Below are 22,609 nucleotides of genomic sequence, written 5' to 3'. Positions count from 1 at the left end.
CCTCCTCTTCCTCCATAATCAGCTTTCAGGATCTCACCCCCATCTTTATATGTGTGTGTGTGTGTGTGTGTGCGCGCACACACACACACACACACACACACACACACACTGTATATTCAATTAAATTTTATTTAATTTCCTTGCACCATTTGCAATGACAATAAAACTAAACTAAACTAAGATTATGAGACTTTTGTCCTGCGTGGGAATGCTGGCTGTTTCTCCCATGTCCAAGCCTTGTTTTGTGACCGTCATAAAACGGGGTTGGGCATCTTGCAACGGCTTCCCTTCTTGGTTTTTTGCAGGAGTCCAGCTCCTGGTGCTGAAATGTCTTGACCTGCAGGGTTGTGCCCCCCCCCCCCCCCGCACCTGTTTTATTTCTGCATTTCATTGGAAAGATGGGCTTGATCTTGATGTGTGAATAGCGGTGGAGAACTCCTCGAGTCGTCTCTGCCGTTCCTGATATTGATTCTTATGCCCTAAGCGTTTAATCGTCCTGCTTGGGGACGGATTCCAACAAATGCGTTCCTTATTTTGGCCTGAAAAGCGGCACTACGAATGTGGGTATCCAGGGGTTTAATGGGCGGGGGGGAACGAATGGGAGCTGACGGGAACTGATCTGCTTTCAGATCTGTCTGTGGATAACTGACTTTTGAGTTGTGCATCTTCTTCTTTTTTTAAAACAATTGTGAAGGTTTTTAATGCACTTTTTAAAGAGATGCCTTGTGGTCCGCCTGATTTAATGCTTTGTGTTTCCCACTATCGATTGAGATTTTCCAAATATATGATGCTCCCGTTTTAAGATGCTTTAATCACAAGGTAGCTTTTATATAGAATTTTTTCCTGAAGGGTTTTATCTCTTAATGATTTAAGTCATGTTACACAGCATGTATTGCTCGTTCCTCCTTAGGATGAAGGATTCAAGCTAGTTTTTTTTTCTTGTTATATTAGTTTTCAGGGTTCTTTCTCTGCCTACAGAGAAGCATTGGGTGACAGGAGCCTTTGCTACAAATTGTAGCAGTATAGCTGCTAAATCAAACATTTTCAAGTTCAGCTAGAACTCTACAAGCTATTTCCTGGGTGGTTTTTAGGGAAATTGTGCTGGTGGCTTTGGACTTTTATTAAATATCTCGGCTTTTGTGTTTAGTATCGTCCTTTGATGTTGTCTTCCATGTTATTTGGTCATTTTTTTGAAGCTCAGTGTCATCACTTCGGTGTCTTGACACTGCCTATTTATTTATTTATTATTTATTTATTTATTGAATTAATGTCTGGCAGGGACTCCATAAAGGTAAACAGTTTGAAAATCCTAAGAAGCCGAAACTGGATTTTACTCAGTCAGAACGCATCTCAAGAAACAGAAATGCATCTATGATAAATTAGATTGCCTTTTTCGGAAAACTCGTTTCACAACGGGCAAAGTTCTGTTGACTTTAGATTTTAAAATCCAGCTTTTCATAGTGACCAAGAACATCTTATTCAGTTGAGGCTGTTCCCTCGTGTGTGATCAATCCTTATAGTAAGTCAGATCTGGCTGTAATGACAGGATTGAGACAGACTGCCGTGTCTTCTGCTGCTTCTAAAAATGCTAAAAGAATCCAGATGTTTTAGCCCTGGCAACCAGATTTGGATAAAATCACAAGAGGAAAAGTTATTGTTAACCAGGTTTAATATTCCCCATTCCCCCTTCATAAACCACTTGGCGTAGAAATTAAATCCCTGCCTGTTTTCTAGTGGCAAATTTGATTTTCATACTTATCTTCATGAGCAGCACTTTATCTGGGCTTAGCTAAGCTGCCTCAGGGCTGGTTAGTTATTTGGATATGAAATTGCCATGGGATACCTGGGCATTCGGCCAGATTGGGAAATGAAAATGAGATAAATTGGAAGGAAAACCACCGTCTAGTTTCCTACTGTAAGAAATTTTAACCACGCGGACATACCCACAAAGTACATAAAATCTAGGAGTAAGGTTTAATACTTCGTTTGCTTTACAGTTGAGGATTGTCCTTGATTACACTTCTAGTGCAGGGGAAATTTGCACATTGGCTACTCCAAAGACAACTTTCAACGCATAAGGCCGCATCAGCTCATGAAAAAAATTCAAGTCATTCGTGTGTTTTTTACTGCCTTCATTGATTGGAAGGTGGCCCTTGATTTAATATCCAGGAAATAGGAGTGGGACAAATCGGTGACTATAATTGTAGATTCCTGTTTACTTAGTCAAATTCTTGACAATTATGATAAGCAGGTAAGATATGCTACTTTTAGAGGTCTCCTCCCTTCTTAAAATAACCCAGTACTTGTTCCTCTTCTCTATACATCAGCTCCATGTTAATACTGTCCAGAAGTAAGTTTCATCCTTCATATTAAGCAATAAATCCATATCTATTCTTCTCATTGTGTGTGGATGCAGCTGTTTATACGTTGTTCCAAGTCAGCCTTCAGTTGAGACTGTAAGCGGCAGCAAGATTTGGTAATGAATGAAAAATGGACAATTGTTTGAAAACAAAAACGGTCTTTTTTATCAAGAGCTTTCAGCTATCCTTATACCTGCCAAATAAATTGTATGTATGCTGAGCAAGTCATGAACTTTAGTTTTATACTTTCACCCCAATTGCTAACTGATGAGGGGGGGGAAAAATCACATTTAAGCACTGAAGTGTTTCCAATGCTATAATCCAATTTCCTAGCTCCAGTGGCAACCCGTTTGTCCCCGATGCAGTAACATTATTTAGGCCAAAGTAATGAATCTTCAGTTGTATTATTACAGGTAGTCCTCGGCTTACGACCTCAATTGAGCCCAATGTTTCTGTCGCTGAGTGAGGCATTGGTTTGGTGAATTTTGTCCCATTTTACGACCTTTCTTGCCACGTTGTTAAGTGAATCATTGCAGCTGTTCGGCGAGTCACGCGGTGGTTAAGTGAACTTGGCTTCCCCATGCTTGTCAGGGGGTCGCAAAAGGGGATCACATGATCCCGGGACACTGCAGCCGTCATAAATATGAGTCGGTTGTCAAGCGTCTGAAATTTTGATCATGTGAATATGGAGATGCTGCAAGTCGTAGGTATGAACAATGACCGCAAGTCCCTTTTTCAGCGCCGTTGTAACTTTGAACGGTCACTAAATGAACTGTTGTAAGTCGAGGACTACCCATAAAGGTGGGGGGGGGGAAAGCATTGGAAACAACTCCATCCAATTTCTTATGAGTTATGCTACACGTTCCTTGCTTTGCACTTAATTCATTTATTTATTTAGAAGATTTATATGGCTGCGCACTCACCGTTCGTGCCTCGGTAGCTTACAAAGGACTTGATGCTGTTTTTCGCTTGCAACTCAAGTTACTCAACCTTCCCTTTGTCAAAGCTTATAGGAACACCTTCCAAGTAAAACATTGGTTCAAATTAGGCACCTCGGATAATTCTTGGCGCAGTTAATCCTGCCTAAGATTTTTTATTTCCTGCTGGAGAAAAACCACAGTTTCGGATAATTACGGCCTGCCAGCCAGTTGTTGTTTTTCCCCCAAACTAGTTAAGAGAACATTTCTAGAGATAGTGAGCCCTTGACCTGGATTGCAGCAGTAAACCTCTTTAATGGTAGATTTATCTCTTTGCTTATCTTCATAACAGCTTTTTTTGCCCTACGCAGAAGAGCGTGTTTGAATTACCCAGAAATATAGTCACCCAATCTTGTTAGCGCCTGATAAGGAAGCTTTGGAGTTTTAACTTCGGCAATTCCTTAGGGATGATGTCTTTCTGTCCAAATGATTGGTATTCGGTCTAATAACATCCTAGCTTCTTTAAAAAAAAAGAAAAACCAACGCCTGTCCTGCCTTTCGTTTGATAGTTTGCTGTTTGATTTATAAAGTAACCTGTTACAAATACATCTGACTTTTTGCATATTATTAAATCCTTGACAGACGATTTTTTTTTTAAAAAAGTTGGCTTGTTTTGTCCCAGGCTTGTTCGAATTTCTTCATTTATAGCTTCTGAGTTTGGTCAGAAAGTTTTGTAGGAGAAGGAGTGGCGGAGTCTGGGGGTGGAGTTAAAAGAGGGATCGATTTAGAATCCTTACGTAGCCACAAGCAAACTTAAGTCCAATCCCCCTTGAATTCCATTGACCTTCTCTAGCTTATCTCAGTCTTCCATCCTTCCGAGGTCGGTAAAATGGGGACCCAGATTGTTGGGGGCAATAGGCTGACTCTGTAAACCGCTTAGAGAGGGACTGTAAAGCGGTATGTAAGTCTTAAGTGCTATTATCTAACTTAGTTGAGAAGTTTCCTGTAAATAGACTTTCAGAAAGAGTTGGTTTAATTGGACATGTGAATTTGACCTCTCACACCTTATGCCCACTAAGCAAGGGCATAAGGCTGTCAGTCAGGTATGATGGTTTCAATGATCTGCTTTAGAGGAAAAAGTAAGTCAGCTGTTTTTTTTTTCCTCTTGAAATGTCGATGACGACTTTAAAACCTCCGAGTGCACAAAAATGTATATATCGCGTCCAGTTGAACGTAAAGCAGGATTTTAAATAAAACAATGTGGAGATTACACTCTGCAGCTATGCTGAAACTCATACCGTGTTTCCCTGAAAATAAGACAGGGTCTTATTTTCTTTTGACCCTCCCACGAAATAAGCGCTTGGCCTTATTTTCGGGGAGGTCTTATTATTTTTGAGGTGCAGGAGGCGGCGAGCGTGGTCACCTCATGGCTGCTGCTGGGTTGCAATTTTTTTTGGGGGGGGGGTTATTTTAGCGCATGCACTCAAAAGCCCGATTGGGCTTATTATCCAGGGAGGTCTTATTTTCAGGGTAGATGTCAAAATACAATTTAAAAAAAATATTGTCGTAGGGTTTTGTGGATACCTTAGAATTTAAAAACATACTGCATGAAGAGTGAAGTATTCATATCACGAGCTAATACATTTGTACAATAGTTAAAATGTCGCTCACAGTGCTTTAAAAAAATATTTAATTAGAATTACGTTGCATTATGGTGTGTGTGCATATCTTGTTAAAGTTGAGCTTGAAAAAATGAAGTTTGCTTGGGTAATCCTGAAATTGAATAATATATTCTTTTCTGAATTGCACCTTGGCAGTTCTCTCCCCCCCCCCCCCCCCAAAAAAAAAAAAAATTATGAGAAGCTGATTATCTGAAACCGGATATGTTTCTCTGGCTGTAAATTGAGTTTCCATTTAAAGAAAGAATTTTGTTTTCCAGCCTGCACTTTATTCATATGTTTTATTTTTGGAATCACACTCAATTGAACAGCCTAACCTGATTACATCTCTTGCTGCATGTGCTATATATGAATGTCCTCTTGACTATTCTTTTTTGCTTCAGTTGCTGGATAGACATTTCCTGTGTAAATTTCTGGTTGCAAGCCAGAATTTTGATGACCCGATCAAGAATCTAAAAAAGCTTTTTGCTCTATGGCCACTTCCGTAGCCTTTTAGTGTGAGTCTGAAATAGTTCACAAACAGCATGCTGGAATGCTCAGTTCCCCAGCAAAATGCATAAAATGTATTTAAAGCGCAAAACAATACAATTCATCAGCTGACTTGGCTAAACATACGGACAGGACCTCACTGATGATGAGTTAACTCCTGCTTTTCTGAGCAGCAGCCACTAACAAATCCTGGGAGAATTTATGCCACAGAAAGGAAGAACAGTGCAAACGGTGTGGGTGTGTAAGCCTTCCCTCCAAAGCTCTAAATCAACCTATATTTCCCTGAAACAAAACTAGGAACTTAAATGTTTTGTGGAAGGGCTTAGAATTACTGTACTGTACAGAACATAAGGATTAAAATGTACCTTGGAATTGTATAGCTCAAACCAGAATAAGGTAGGGATAGTGGTAGGAGTAAGGATAGGGTAGGATAGGATAGGATAGGATAGGGCAGAAGGATAGAATGGAATGGAATAGAATGCAATGCAATGCAATAGAAAATATGGAATGTAAGAATAGAATAGACTAATAGAATAGAAGAATAGAATGTAAGAATAGAATAGAAGAATAGAATAGAAGAATAGAATAGACTAATAGAATAGAATAATAGAATAATAGAATAGAATAGAAAATATGGAATGTAAGAATAGAATAGACTAATAGAATAGAAGAATAGAATGTAAGAATAGAATAGAAGAATAGAATAGAAGAATAGAATAGACTAATAGAATAGAATAATAGAATAATAGAATAGAATAGAATAGAAAATATGGAATGTAAGAATAGAATAGAAGAATAGAATAGAAGAATAGAAATATGGAATGTTAGAATAGAATGGATTAATAGAACCGAACAATAGAACCGAACAATAGAACCGAATAGAACAGAAAAATATGGAATGGAAAAGAAAAGAATAGAAAAAAATATGGAATGAAATAGAATAGAATTTAGAATAGAATAGAATTGAATAGAATTGAATTGAATTTGAGTAGAGTAGAGTACTTTATTTGGCCAAATGCAATTGGATACACAAGGAATTTGTCTCTGGTGCAAAAGCCCTAAGTGTAAGGGGCAAAGCAACAGAGTAGTAGTAATTTTATAATACCAATAAGAGGAGATAGTAAAGAAGGTAAGAAGGATAATAATACTACCACTGCAACCATTCAACATGGGTAAATATACTTGGACATAAAACTGTAGTGTGATAATTAGGTGTTCAGCAGAGCGATGACACCAGGGGGAAAAACCATCCCTGTGTCTAGCTGTTTTTGGCATGCAGTGCCCTAGAGCACCATCCTGAAAGGAGGAGTTGAAACAGTTTATGTCCAGGATATGAAGGATGCCCAATGAATGGTGAGGTGGCCTAGAGGTGGAGCTCTCACTTCACAATCAGGAGGCTGTGAGTTTGATCCTAGGTAGAGGCAGCTATTTCTCTCTCTGGGCACGATGAGAATATATCTGCTGAACAAAACTCCGTATTGGCGACAGGAAGAGCATCTGGCCAGTAAACACTCAGTCCCATTCAGTTGCCCACACATGACCCTACAAGGGGTTGTGGGGTCGTTAAAAGAAGATGATGATGGGAGGGATGCCCAAAGCTACGACTAAAGTGTTCCTAGGAGTTAGTGATGCAAATTTTCTTTAAAGGCCTGTGACAAACGAGAATCTTCTACTGTCTAAAGCAATCAATCCTATATTGACCAGTTCTTGCTCTTAGGAATTTTTTTCCAGCGTTCAATTGAAATTTTCTTCCCTACTTGCATCCACTTTAATTTTTTGCAGTTGCATGAGTTATTGAATCAAATTCAGCATGTCAGCCATGAAAATAGATCTTTTTTTCACATGTACTGCTTGCCCACTGCTCATTCACAGCATGTAATGAAGAATAAAAGAATCCACTCTTATCGTCTTATTTTATTCCTTGCCCTTGGGTGAGCTAAAATAAAGGTAGTCCTCGACTTACGACCACCAGCCCCGGATTTCCCTTGCTAAAAGCAAGGCAGTTGTTAAGTGAGGTTTTTTTGCCCCATTTTACGACCTTTCTTGCCCCAGTTGTTAAGTGAATCCCTGCGGTCATTAAGTTACTAATTTAAGTAAATTGAACTTAATTTACTAATTAAGTGACAGTTGTTGAGTGAATCTGGCCTCCCCAATGACCTTGCTTATCGGGAGGATGCAAATCACGTGACCCCGGGACACTGCAACCGTCATAAATATGAGCCAGTGGCCAAGGTCCCGAATTTTGATCACATGACCACCGGGATGCTGCCAAGTGTGAACAATGGTCATAGGTTACTGTTTTGTTCTCGTGACTTGGAACGATCACTGAATGAATGGCTGTAAGTCAAGGACTAACCTGTGTCTGTAGGTCACTGTTGAACAGTGGGGTTCTCGGCGCACTCCGAGCTTAGTTGTCTGATGATGTTACCTAGTTGGGTAATGAAACGTCTGCAAGAAAACGACTTATTTTCAGGGGAGGACTTTATTTCGGCACATGCGCTTAAAAGCCCGATCATTATCCAGGGAGGTCTTATTTTTGGGGAAACTGTGTGTGTGTGTGTGTGTGTGTGTGTGTGTGTATGTACAGAGAGAGGGGGGAGTGGCTTATATCATTATATATCATTAATTAAAAATACTAGTTTGTTCCCAGTTGGTCAGCTTAAATTGTTTTTGTGCTGGCCGTGGAGAAGCTGCCTCCCTTTTGTGGTTTTCCAAAAAAAGGAAGCGGTCAGTCTGAATAGTTGCATTAATAAAATGTCGTTACCTCATTTATGGGTGCTCCACCAATTGTTTACTACAATAGTAAATGAAGACTTCAGAAAGATACAATCAACACATTATTATTTTTTTAATTGGTATTTTGCAAACTGATGTGGCTAACATATTTGAGATATTTAGCTGTGGCTGTTAAATGCACACATGATTTGTTCTTCAGGCTTGGAATTCTACCTAGGCATGTTACATTCCGCATTATTTCAAGTATTTTGTCTTAAGGAAGAGCCCTAAGTGGTTTTTCTGGCCTAATATTTAATTCTCTGACCGTAAGTATAGTTGTATTCCTTGGTTTTGAGGACTGCATATCTCCCAATCAATATAAAAATGGACTTAAGGCAGTGGTGGGATTCCAATAATTTAACAACCGGTTCTCTGCCCTAATGATCAGCTGGGTAGGCGTGGCTTGGTGGTCATGTGACTGGGTGGGTGTAGCCAACTCAACGTCACTCATGTCGCTGGGCGCTTCGCCTTAGCTGTTACAATGTAATAAGGGTTAACCGGAGACGCAGTTTCTGTAAGCAGGGCAATAAAGATTAGTCTAGAAACACCAGCATGTTTCCTTCCTGCCTTCCTTGCAGGATTAGCCCTGTAAAGTGAGAAAAAACAAAAGGAGATTTCTTCCAACCACCAGTTCTCCGAACTGCGTAAAAAGTTAACAACCAGTTCTCCCGAATAGGTGCAAACCGGCTGAATCCCATCACTGACTTAAGGGAATTATTTTTGAATGTAACTTTTCTGTATCGATTAAGGAAAACAGTTCAACAGAAACAAGCCTATATTTTCAACATGGCTTGCCAAGTGTTTAAACTTGGATATCCATAACAAAACATTGATAGGACTGACATTCCCTTGTTCGGATGAACAAAATCACGGAAGAGAGATATAAAGAGAATCACCTGCTTTTGAAATCCTTCAAGTTTTGTTCTCTTGAAACGTGGAATCGCTCCCGCTTTTTTCCATTGTAATTTCTAAAGGAGGCTGTTCTGTTTTGGTGTTCAGAATGAAACAGGTTTTCCATTTCATTTACAACTGCAAAAAGACTTTTAAAATAACGCTTTTCTTCGACAGAAATGGGGGCTTTGGTAAATTAGAGCAGCGCATAAAAACAAGCAGGACAAAACGTTCTAAGGTTTTTCATGCTGTGCAACCATTACAGAAATCTTAGGGCTGCCAAATCCCCCTTCCCCCCCACCTTTCCCCCTCTTTCGTCTCTTTGGCAAGCCATGCTTTGCTATACCATGTTGGGCTTGTGTCCTGTAGTCGATGGTTCGTTCCAAATCAAAGTTTGTTATATACTTCCAGATGGTAGGTAAGTCCAGAAAAGAGAAATTAAATCTACTTGGAGTTTGGGAAGTTGGTTTGCGTTTTCGTGTCCAAAACATCACAATTAAAATAAGAGCATACTATACAGGAGGGACACGGTGGCTCAGTGGCTAAGACGCTGAGCTTGTCGATCAGAAAGGTCGGCGGTTCGAATCCCAGCGCTGTGTAGCGAGTGAGCTCCCGTTATTTGTCCCAGCTTCTGCCAACCTAGCAGTTCGAAAGCACGTAAAAAATGCGAGTAGAAAAATAGGAACCATCTTTGGTGGGAAGGTAACAGCGTTCTGTGCACCTCCGGCATTTAGTCATGCCGGCCACAGGACCACGGAGACGTCTTCAGGCAGTGCTGGCTCTTCGGCTTTGAAACGGAGATGAGCACCTCCCCGTAGAGTCGGGAATGACTAGCACTTGTGTGCGAGGGGAAACTTTACCTTTTAGTCCTCAACTTATCATTAACATTGGTTTGAAATCCTGATGATTAATATTGCACCAACAAGTGAGATAGAATCCTCTGGTGATGATGAATGGATGGAGAGCAGGGGTGTCAAACTTAAGGCCCGGGGGTCAGATCCGGCTTGTGGGGTGCTTAGATCTGGCCCCCGGGGGCTGCCATGGACACTTTGAAGGACTGGGTCCGCAGTGCCGCTGCCACCAAAAATGGAGCTGAGGAGGGCCGCATGACGGCCTCCTGTAGTGCTGTGTCAGCAAAAATGGACCTTGGGAACTGCAACGGCAGTCTTCCAGTGAAAACGGAGCTCGGGATGGCCGCGCGCCCGAGCTCCGTTTTCCCTGGCAGACCGCTGCAGAAGGCTGTCTCAGCTGAAAACGGAGCTCGGGTCTGTTGGGTTCCGATGCCCTGGGAGCTTGCTGGGCACGTGCCCTCTGCTTCCTAGGGCTCTGGACAGCCTGCACCGCCGTCTGGGGTCATCTACAGGGCCTCAGAGGGACAGGGAGGCTCCTCTGGAGGAGAAGGGTTTGGCGCTCTCTCTGGTCTCGCCTTCCTCCACTGGAGATAGTGGATTCCGCGAGTCCTGCTCATGGACGCCCCCTGAGACAAGTGACGTTGAGCTGGCCACGCCCACCCGGCCCCCTGAGGTCAAGCACAACTCTGAGGCGGCCCTCAATGAAATTGCATTTGGCACCCCTGATGTAGAGGGAATATAAGGGAAAGAAATTGGAGTTGTTATGAAGTTTTTGTTTGGATATCATTTATCAGAGTGCACCAGTAGGTGGCAACATATTAACTTGAAAATTAAGTGAAAATGAGATTAAAGTACAAGGATTAAAGCTAGGCAAAACGTTGGTAACGTTTTACATTAAAAAACAAACATTGAACATATGAAGAAAGTTTTTAATATACTGTAATTCAAATGTGTTTTTAGAGATAGTTATGATAGAGATAGTCAAGGGGATGGTTTTCCCAGTTGCAAGGAATGGCTGTTGCAATGGATGGACCATAAGGAAGACTGAGCGCCAAAGAATGGAGGCCTTTGAACTCTGGTGCTGGAGAAGAAGACTCCTGCATTGAGTCCCTTGGACTGCACGACTATCCAACCGGTCAGTCCTAAAGGAGATCAACCCTGACTGCTCTTCAGAAGGCCAGATCCTGAAGAGGAAACTCAAAGACTTTGGCCACCTAATGAGAAGGAAGGACTCCCTGGAGAAGAGCTTCATGCTGGGAAAGACGCAGGGCAAAAGAAGAAGAAAGGGACGGCAGAGAAGGAGGTGGCTGGATGGAGTCACCAAAGCAGTCAGAGTGAGCTTCAAAGGACTCCAGAGGATGGTGGAGGACAGGAAGGCCTGGAGGAACGTTGTCCATGTCCACAATTAAGAACAAGAGATAGTTAGTCGTGAAAATGACATCATGATGGCTAAAATGACAAATGTTCTCTCTGAATGTACAGGTGAGCCTCGACTTACAATAGTAATTTAGTGACCGTTTTACAATGGCACTGGAAACAGCGACTTATGACAGTTTTTCACACTTACGACCGTTGCAGCATCCCCATGGTACCATGATCAAAATTCAGACATTTGGCAACTGTATATATGAGGTTCGCCGTGCCCCGGGGTCATTTGGTCTCGTTTTGCGACCTTCTGACAAGCAAAGTCAACGGGGAAGCCAGATTCACTTAACGACCAGGTTAGGAACTTAACATCTGCAGTGATTCACTTAACAACAGGATTGCCGGTATTAGTTCTCTTAACTCTCCCATTACATTCCAGTATTTCTGGAGATTACTACACTGAACAACACACACACACGTTATCATTATTAAAAAAAAAGGGATGTGATCGATTGGATTAATTTAAAACACTTGGAATACTGCATCCAGTTTTGATCATATTATTAAAAAGACGTTGAAAGTTTGGAAATAGTGCAGAGAAGAGCAGCAAAGGTGATTTGGAGGCTAAAACATACGCAGAACGGTCGAAGGAATTGGGGATGGCTAGTCTAGTGAAAAGAAGGACCAGGGGGGACATGACAGTTGTCTTTCAGTATTTGAGAGGCTGCCACCGAGAGGAGGGGGTCAACCTATTCTCCAAAGCGCCAGAAGGCAAGACAAGAAGCAATGGATGGAAACTTATGAAAGTTTCTCTCCTCTCCCCTCTCTCCTCTCCTCTCCCTGTGGAGGTGGTTTTGGCCTCGGTGTGTGTGTGTGTGTGTGTGTGTGTGTGTGTAAACGGCCTCCCCCGGGATCCGGAGGCCCTCCGTAGGCTGGAAACAGGCCCGTTTCCAGACTTCTGGGAGGCCCATTTTTTGCCCTCCCACAGCCTCCGCGCACGCCCTGCACCTACCTGGTATGATGAACGGGCCGCGTGGAGACTCCTGGGAGGGACACGGCAGGGTGGGCGGGGCCAGCCAGTCCTTGCATCTACCGGTTTGGCAAACCAGATGTAAAACTAACATCCGATTTGCCTGAACCGTTCCGAACCTGCTGAATCCCACCCCTGTGCTAGGACTACCTGTAATCCATGTCCAACTCCGCGAAAGATCTCCCTTTCCGACAGCTTTTCTGACAACTGATGAAGCTTCTTGGAGCGGCTTCTTCTGTCCTTCCTCCTCAAGGAGAAAACCTTTTAGAGAAAAGCACTTTGGAGACAGCTGTGACCCGGGTGACTGAGAATTCTCTCCCTCCCCTGAATTAAATGACTGGCTGCCACCGAGTCCATCAAGTCCCTTCATGATGCTAGCTCTCAAGCTCTCCTCCGTGTGTCAACATGATAAGGAGTTTCTGCCTGCCTGCCTTACCTTTCTCCCGGCTGCCTGTGGGGCTTTATTGTCCCTGGATGAGTCATCCACTTTGGTCGGTGGATTGGCTGATTCTTCTCATCGGCAGCTCCTTTTCTCCCAGGGAGAGCACTTAATTTGCATTTTGCTCAGCATCTCCTCAAAGGTAGCACCTCCGCCTAGTTTTAAAAGGCAATTTGTCTTATTTATTCCCTGCAGTTATCTTGTGAGGCCTTTGGTGTACATTAAAAGCTTCTGAACGGTTTTATTATACACTAGCTGATAACCCGGCGTTGCCCGGGTGTTCGTTTATTTATAGGGGGAAAATGTCCGGACCAATCGTAATTTCTAATGTTACATTTCCCCCCTTACCAGAGGGAGCCCCCTTGTGGAGTACTGTGAAGCAGTTACCATGGAAACTCCACAAATAGAAGCCATTTTAAGGCAGTACAGTAGAAGCCATTTTAAGGCACAACAGGGTGTATCTTAACAGAAAATTGCCTCCCCCCCCCCCCCGGCGAGGGGTGTTAGGGGTGTTTTACCCATACAGTATTTGTTTCTAGAGAGTAAGTCATCTGTATACCAAGTTTGGTTGGAATTGCTCGAGGCATTCCAGAGTTATGCTGGAACACACACAGACACAGACACACATCTGTTTTTATATATAGAGAGATTGCAAAGGTAGCGTCTTCTGTCGTTTCTGCAGCCTTCACAGTACAGGTAATCCTCGACTTTCCACACTTCATTTAGCGACTATTCAGACTTAACAACGGCACTGAAAAAAGGCACTGGGGACCTTTATTTTCTTCACAGCTGCGACCTTTGCATTATCCCCATAATCATGTGATCAAAATTCAGATGCTTGGCAACGGGTTCAGATCTATGACCAATATCGCTGTGTCCCAAGGTCATGGGGGTCAACATTTGCGACCTTCTGACGAGCAAACACAACGGAGAAGCCAGATTCACTTAGCAACCGGGTTGCTAGCTTATCGACCGCAGTGATTCACTTAACAACCGAGGCAAGAAAAGTCGTCAAATGGGGCCAAACTCCCTTAACAAACGTCTCACGTAACGATGGGAATTTTGGGCTCCATTGTGGTCGTAAGTCAAGGATTGCCTGCACTTGCAAAACATTCCAAAATGTTCAATATGAACGTTATTAAGGTTGGTTCAGGTAGAATTATTTTTTAAATCCTCTAGTACGTGTGGGTAACGATAGCAAATTTCAGATCTGTGGACTTTAACTCCCAGAATTCCTGAGCCAGCTGGCTCAGGAATTCTGGGAGTTGAAGTCCCCAGGTCCTGAAATTGTCATAATTGTCCACCCCTGATCTCATGTGTGTGAGACATCTATGACATTTCAGGAACATGCTGTTCTGACCGAGGCTTCCCAAGAGCATGAAGCAAACTCCTTGTCCCGACAAAAACCCCATTTAGTAATTTACTGTGAATTCTGCTCATTCACATCCAGCAAAGTCTTTCAAGGGAGGATTTACAGTCACAGACCTTCTCTGGCTTGGAGAGCTGCCAGGCCGATATCTGCAAAACTTCGCAAGGAGTCTCGGAGAGTCACGAACCAATGAAGCGAACTGATTGTCTCCTGCAAACTCCACTCCCCTTTCGCTCCTCTTTTTTTTCCTCTGGGAGGGGCCATTCATCCTCCACCTGTGGCCTTACTCCCAAGTCAACCCCTGTTCTTTAGCTGTTCCCTTCCTCTGGCAACTGAGCATGCGCACACTGGGAACAGGCTCCAACTGTTCGTCTGCCTCACTGATGTCTGACTCCAAAGGCAGCTGATAACTGGCATATGGCTCTGGTCCCCTCTCTGCCTCCGACAGAGCCTTCCCCAGACTCCAGGACTGGCCCATGTTCCTCCCCAACCTCCTCACTGTCCGAATCTGCTGCCAACTCCTCTGCCCGCTGGCTGAGCACAGCACATTTCCAGTTAATATGCAAAAAAGCCCACTTCACATGCCCCTTTCAGCAGCTCAGCACTTTCTGATGTCACAATATATTCAATACACAAAAGGGATTTTTTTTAAAAAAACTAGCTGCTCAGACAAGATGCGTAAGATCAGGAAAACTTAGCTGTGCAGCCCTGTGGGGAAAAGATACATGGACAGGGGTAGAAAGGTAGAAGGAAGACATGGGCGGCGAGAAGTGAATCCTCCGAAGAATGGAAGCACGCTGAATTCTGGGAGATCAAGCGATGCAGGAAACCTGCAGAACAGCTGTGCTTTTCTCGATGTTGTTTTAGGTAAGAACGTTTTTTTTATTTGTACCCCTTGATTTGAAGCAGGGGGTCTTCAAACGTGGCAATGCTAGGACTTATGGACTTCAACTCCCAGCATGCCTGGCTGAGGAATTCTGGGAGCTGAAGTCCACGCAGCTTAAAAGTTTCCAAGTTTGGAGATCCCTGATTTAAAGGACAATCTTGTATAGAAAATGAGGAGCCACTTTGGCGCAATGGATAGAATGAGAATGCAGGACTGGCAGGCTACTTCTGCTGACTGCCGGCTACCTGCAATTTGGCAGTTCGAATCTCACCAGGCTCAAGGTTGACTCAGGCTTCCATCCTTCCGAGGTCGGTCAAATGAGGACCCAAATTATGGGGGGCAATAGGCTGACACTGTAAACCGCTTAAGAGAGGGCTATAAAGCACTTTGAAGCGTTATATAAATCTAAGTATTATTGCTATCTGCTTTTTCTTTAGGAGGTTTAAGGATATTTGTATGTGTAGCTTAAATGCTCTTTGCTGAAGCACAGCGATGACTAAAACCATTGCCAGATTAGATCCCAGAGCCACTTAATGAAAGCGCAAGTTCTTCATGTTTCTTCCTCCAATCTTAGAATTACATTTACCATTTTTCCAATTCTGTTTCCTTTAATATATATTCAGCATATAGATTTAGTGCACAGCCTGGTCTCACCCTTTTGTCCGTCTCTTTAGCTGCGCCTGCGTCCCTACTGTGATTTCCTGACCTGTAAATAGATTTTGCATGAGGACAATGAAATAGGACATTCCTCAGCTTGGCACGACCAACCCAGTCAAAAGCCTTTTTGTAATCAATGAAGCGCATAGCAATTTCCTTTTGGTTTTTATTTTGTCTTCTCATTTTAACCAGCGTGCCTCAGCCATGCGGTTTCCTCAGCTTTTTCTAAAGCCAAGTTGACCAACTGGCCTCTCTCTTTCTATGTAGGGTTCTAACCTGCACTGGTGGGCACTGTTAGTTTGCTAGCCGGTGAACTGAAGGATATTGTACAATAGGTTGTATAATCTGCTAGCTGATAACCTGGCGTTGCCCAGATATTTTTTTATAGGGGGGAAATATATGAACCAAATATATCTAATGTTGGATTTTCCCCCTTACAAGAGTGTACCAACTTGTGGAGTACTGTGAAGCCATTACCATGGCAACTCCACTGTGCTGTACACTAGAAGCCATTTTACGGCAGTACAGTAGAAGCCATTTGAAGGCACAACAGGCTGTATCGTAACAGAAAACACACACCGAGGGCTGTTAGGGGTGTCTTACCCCCACAGTATTTGTTTCCAGAGAGTAAGTTGTCTGTATACCAAGTTTGGTTGAAATGGCTCAAGGCGTTCCAGAGTTATGCTGGAACACACACACACACACACACACACACACACACACACACACACACACATTTTTATATATATCAGATTAACGTATGGCGTTGCTACCCTAGGCAGGAGACAGACAACAACATTTCAGAATGATAGTTTGGCTTTCCAAGGTACCACTCCTGTTATAGCAGGGATCCCCAATATATATATAGAAGAAGAATAGAAGGTAGGTAGGTAGATAGATAGATAGATAGATAGATAGATAGATAGATAGATAGATAGATAGATGATAGATAGATAGATAGATAGATAGATAGATAGATAGATAGATAGATAGATAGATGAAGTCTCCTTTTTATTGTATTGCATTGTCCTCTGACCTCTTCCAATGTTGCAGCCATGGCGTCGTTCTCCAGATTTTGATCTAGAAAGAGTGCAGAGAAGAGCAACAAAGAGGATTAGGGGACTGGAGACTAAAACATATGAAGAACGGTTGCAGGAATTGGGTATGTCTAGTTTAATGGAAAGAGGGACTAGGGGAGACATGATAGCAGTCTTCCAATATCTCAGGGGTTGCCACAAAGAAGAGGGAGTCAAGCTATTCTCCAAGGCACCTGAGGGCAGGACAAGAAACAATGCAGTGATTCGCTTAACAGAAAGATGGTAAAATGGGGCAAAGCTCACTTAACTGTCTCGCTTAGCAACAGAAATTTTAGGCTCGTACGTTGAGGACTACCTCACCTTGGCTTTTTTTTCTTTGTCTTTAGCTTAACTTGGGACTCTCATTTGAGCAGTTCACGTCCTTTTCTGGCCAACATCTGGATGTTTTTTGATGATGTCACCTCCATCTCTTATCCCCAGTCATATAGCCAATTTGATTTCTATCTGCTTCATCTGGTGACGTCCAGTTACACAGATGTTGTTTACAGAAGGATAGCCAAAAAATCGTGATCTGGCCAGTAGGGCTAAATGTTAAGAAGCGACCGTCACTAAACAAGACAATTGCTAAACAAGGACTACATGTATTTGATATTCAGGCCTCCTTCCCTCTCCCGTCCCCCAAACCTTGGTTCTTTTGACCTTGACCCTTTTGTCTTAACTGTTCTTGCCTTCTGGAAGCTCTGCGCATGCGCGCACTGGGAACAGGCTTCCCCTGTTCCTCTGCCTCGCTGATGTCAGACTCCGGAGGCTCCGGAGGCAGTACGTAACTCCCAGGTGGCTCTGGCACCCTCTCTGCGTCCGACGCAGAGCCCTCGTCCGAGCCTTCCCCAGACTCCAGGACTGGCCCAGATTCCTCCCCAACCTCCTCACTGTTCGACTCAGCGGCCAGCTGCGTAGGCCGCTGGCGGATCACAATAAGTACAGAAATCATTACGGTTAGCTATAAATCAATATTTATGTTGCCTGCACGGTCCATTGTACTAACACCATGGAGCCAGGCAGGTTCCTGTGGAAGCCCCATTAAAATGAATATTCTAAATATTCTGTACATACCTTCTCATTCTCTCTTTCTCTCTGGCAGAGAAAGAAACTATCTTAGTTGTTCAAAAGAAACTCTTAATTGCTACCGGCAAATGAAGTGAGCGAATTTCTGCAAGTCTAATTTGCGTGTCATAATATTTGAAGTCTCCGTGTTGTCATCATCTTTCAGAAGCTGGTTTTGGCTGCCGTAATGACATTGGAAATGAAAGTCACATCATTTCTCTGACTCCTTTTCTGTTTTAAAAATGACTGTCTTAGGGTTCAGATTGCGGCAGGATTATAGGTTTTTTAAAAATTATTATTATTATTTTATAACCTTCAATAATTTGTTACTTAACTCTTAATATTAGTTTTGTGGTGGTTTTTACATATGGGAACATGACGTTAGGAGAAATTCTCAAGTCGTTTGCCATGGAAAATGAAGCACACTGGGATTATACAACGTTTCTAAAAATATTTGTTGTTTGTAATCTTTGTTTCTAATACATATTTAGCATAAGTGCTATTGCTGTTGCTATTGTATAAATATTTTTGAAAGTAACATCAACATATTTTTGAAAGTAACCCCCTTTCCTATTTTTATTTCTGAGTGGATAAAACACAGGTCGTCCTCGACTTAACGGCCAACATTGAGCCCCACATTTCTGTTGTTAAGTGAGACATTTGAATTTTGTCGTACTTTATGACCTTTCTTGCCACGGTTGCTAAGCGAATCACTGCGGTTGTTAGGTTAGTGACATGGTTGTTAAGTGAATCCGGCTTCCCCACCGACTTCGCTTGTCCGATGGTCGCAAAACGCAATGACAGGACGTGGGGGCACGGCAATCATCATAAATATGAGTCAGTTGCCAAGTGTCGGACTTTTGATCACTTGACCATGGGGATGCTGTAATGCTCATTAGTCTGAAAAACGGCCATTCGTCACTTTTTCAGTGCCGTTGTAACTTCGGTCACTAAATGAACAGTTACAATACAACCGCAGAGTTGGAAGGGACCCTGGAGGTCTTCTAGTCCAACCCCCTGCCTAGGCAGGAAACCCCATACCATTTCAGACAAATGGCTATTCAACATCTTCTTAAAGACTTCCAGTGTTCAAACATTCACAACTTCTGGAGGCAACTTCTGTTCCACTGATTAATTGTTCTAACTGTCAGGAAATTTATCCTCAGTTCTAAGTTGCTTCTCTCTTTGATTAGTTTCCACCCATTGCTTCTTGTTCTACCCTCAGGTGCTTTGGAGAATAGTTTGACTCCCTCTTCTTTGTGGCAGCCCCTGAGATATCGAAACACTGCTATCATGTCTCCCCTAGTCCTTCTTTTCATTAAACTAGACATACCCAGTTCCTGCAACCGTTCTTCATATGTTTTAGTCTCCAGTCCCCTAATCCTCTTTGTTGCTCTTCTCTGCACTCTTTCCAGAGTCTCTACATCTTTTCTACATCGTGGCGACCAAAACTGAATGCCGTATTCCAGTATTCCAACTGAATGCAGCATTCCAAGTTGTAAATCAAGGACTAACTGTAGTTTGAGCCATTGCTATATGGCTGGGATGGCAAACCTATGGCAACCAAGAGCCCTCTCTGCAGGCATGCCAGCTGTCACCCCAGCCCTGCTCCACTGCTCATGCGTGCGCGCCAACTGGTCTTCGGGGCTCTGCCGAGTATGCACGGGAGGTGGGGCCTCATGTGGAGGGCGCATGCGCAGGTTGCAACGTGCATGCGAGGGCCACTTGGATTACATTTTGGGGCCTTGCGCAGTGCCCCCATGCCCCATTTTGGCTTCCAGGTTGGTGCAGGAGGCTTTCCATGCCCAAAACGGTGTGTGGTGGGGTGTGTGAGGCCCCCTGTGCCTTGTTTTCGGCTCGGAAACCCTCCTGCACCAACCTAGAAGCCAAAAATGGGCAATGGGGGGGGGCGCCTGGGCAGTGGAGCGGGGTATGTGTCACATGCGCATGTGGAGGGGGAGGGCCACATGGAGGGGAGATCGTGTGTTCTATGCATTATGGAACGCAACAACAAAAAGGTTAGCCATCCCTGCTACATGGAATGGAGAGCACCCTATTTTTTAAAGAAAACATTTAAACTCGCTTAACAACCGTCTCTCTTAGCAGCAGAAATGTTAGGTTCAGTTGTGGCCGAACGACAAGGACCACACGTACTTACAACAAGGATGGAATATATTTAGAAAGGGAGAGAGAGAGAGAGAGAGAGAGAGAGAGAGAGAGAGAGAGAGAGAGAGAGAGAGAGAGAGAGAGAGAGAGAGAGAGAGAGAGAGAGAGAGAGAGAGAGAAAGGCAACTGGATCCTTTGAATCCAATGGCTTTTCTGTCCCGTCTCTTTTAGAGATTTTTGAAATCAGGAAGAATATTGGATTTAATCCAATGTCAGATTTTCTCCTTGGGGGATAGAGCTCTTTATCTGATCTTGGAGAAGATAATCTCCTTGATTCTATAATTCTTGGGCTGCTTCGCAGGGAGCAATTGGATTCCCTCCCCTATCTTACAAATCAGCTATCATTTGATATTGACTCTTGGCCGCTGCACCGGGGAGAAAGTGAAGGCATACAAGTGCTGGCCTAGAGAGGCTTGACGACAAGCGTACCTTCTTTCTCCTTCCTTTACTGCTCCCGATATCTGTCTTCTGTTAATTCTCATCCCACACATTTTATCTCTGATCTGTTCTTTTAGAGAAGCAAAGCTGATTTAACACGAGCAGCCATATTCATAGGGCAGTGTGCTAGCTTTATTTTTATTTTATTTATTTTATTTTCAAACATACAAAATGCACAAAAGCAAAACTTAGACATAAACTACATTTACACAATACATTTGGAACTCCATGTTCCCTTCTTATAGCAGTTTTATTTTTATTTTTTTAAAATCTTCAATTTCGATGGATTGATATTTTAAATTGTATTTGAATTCCACTTCGGTTTCCTTTCTCTTTATTTAAATAGGAGACAACCGGTCAAAAGTCATTTGTTTTCAGCCCGGTTGTAACTTGGAATGGCCATTAAACGAATCCTTGTAAACCGGGGAACTAACTATATACTCAGTTTACCCATTGTAAAAACCGGATCTTAAATACAGGTGAATATTGTTAGAGCTACAATGGTAACTTCATCCGTTTTTAATTGCAATTTTTTTAAACAAACTGAATTGACTTCTGGTTTTGTGTGTGTGTGTGTGTGTGTGTGTGTGTGCGAGAGAGAGAGAGATCTTAATCATGGGTACATTTATAGGCCAGATCTCTTGGGATTATTCTATCATTAGAATTTGCTGCGCGACCATAGAGAGCACCTTACCCAAAATGAGTCATTGCTGCTACCTTTTTTGCATTTTCTTATTTTGGGAAGTTCTTACAGAATTGTGGAAACTCATGTGACATTCGATAACATCCCTACTTTAGGAACTTTAATTTATCACTTTTTGTTGCTTTAATTGCCCCCCCGCCCTCCCAAAAAAGAAAGAGTATGCATTATAGGAGCTATCTTAAGTATAATTACTGAAGAAATAAAAAATGATCAAACTTAAAGTCACATTTTTTTTTTTTGAAAAAACAAAATTGCAGAAGCTATCCTAAGAAAATGCATTTTTTTAAAGAACGCTGCAATGCCGTGCGCCGATTTCTCTTTGGGTATGTAAACTGTAGCCAAGCCCCTACTATTTATTTCCTCGGGGTTTTAATTTTCAGTCCTTGATCAAGGAAGGATTCCTAGATGTCTGCTATAGGTTTTCTTAATACCAATGGGGGTCACTTTGCTTGTAATCTGGCACGGTTTTGCTTCCTTAAATTTTTGTCTTCCCTTCATGCATTTTTAAAGCTGCTTAACTAAGGGATTGTTATCAAGAACTTACTGATCTTGCTTTCTTTTTTTTTTTTTTTTTTTTTTTGAGCTTTCTAGAGATTCCACGAGAGTCTCGCAATTGAAGAATTTGTTCAAAATATTGTATGGTCTATAAAGTGTGACTTGTGTTATAGTTTGATCATTGTATACATTATTGTACGCAGTCAGCCGTAATCTTGAATTCCGTCCCAAACGTACCGTATTTTTCGGAGTATAAGACGCACCCCCCCCCCAAAAAAGGCTGAAAATCTGGGTGCGTCTTATACACCGAATACAGCATTTTTTGCCTCCCGAAGTCCAGCCCCTTCACCAAAATGGCCGTGCATATCCTTATGAAGGCTTTCAGAGAGCTCCTGGGGGCTGGGAGGGCAGAAATGAGCAAAAAGTGGGCCATTTTTTGTCCCCCACAGCTCCCAGCAGCACCATGTAAGCCTCCATAAGGCTATGCATGCAATTTTTTTGATGGAAAAATGGGCCGTTTTGGGGGGGCCCACCCCCCGAGGTGCACTCTGCAAGCTCCCCAAAGGTTATTCATGCCTTTATTTTTGGGGGGAAAAAACGGGGCGGTGTTTGCGAAAAACGGGCCGTTTTTGGGAGGTTTGCAGAGTGCAAACCCTTTTTTTTTCCTTTTGGAAAGCTCTTTAACCTATTGATGAGAATTAGATTGATCAAGTGCTGTGCCAGCAGAAACAAAGTCTTAGGTGCTGCAGATTGTCAGCGATTTCTTTCTCCAGCACATGGATAAATACACCTGGAAACATCTACCTACCTTCCTACTCTCTCTCTCTCTCTCTCTCTCTCTATTCTTTTATCTACCTACCTACCTACTTACTGTATCTCTCTCTCTTTCTCTCCCTCTCTCTCCCTCTGACTATCTACCTACTTCTTTTTTAAATTTGCCTCTTCAAAACCCTGGTGC

At 42.8% G+C, this 22,609-nt stretch overlaps 1 protein-coding gene across 8 annotated transcripts in view; it reads left to right on the top strand.

Moving 5' to 3' along the window:
- Positions 1 to 22,609, top strand: part of SRPK2 (SRSF protein kinase 2) — a 106,224-nt gene that overhangs the window by 504 nt on the left and 83,111 nt on the right. The gene's annotated exons all lie outside the window — the stretch shown is intronic.

The sequence above is a fragment of the Natrix helvetica genome (assembly GCF_964273705.1).
Source record: "Natrix helvetica genome assembly, chromosome: 6".
Classification (NCBI taxonomy): domain Eukaryota; kingdom Metazoa; phylum Chordata; class Lepidosauria; order Squamata; family Natricidae; genus Natrix; species Natrix helvetica.
The sequence above is the reverse complement of the archived record's forward strand: the minus strand, read 5'-3'. Positions and strand labels throughout refer to the sequence as shown.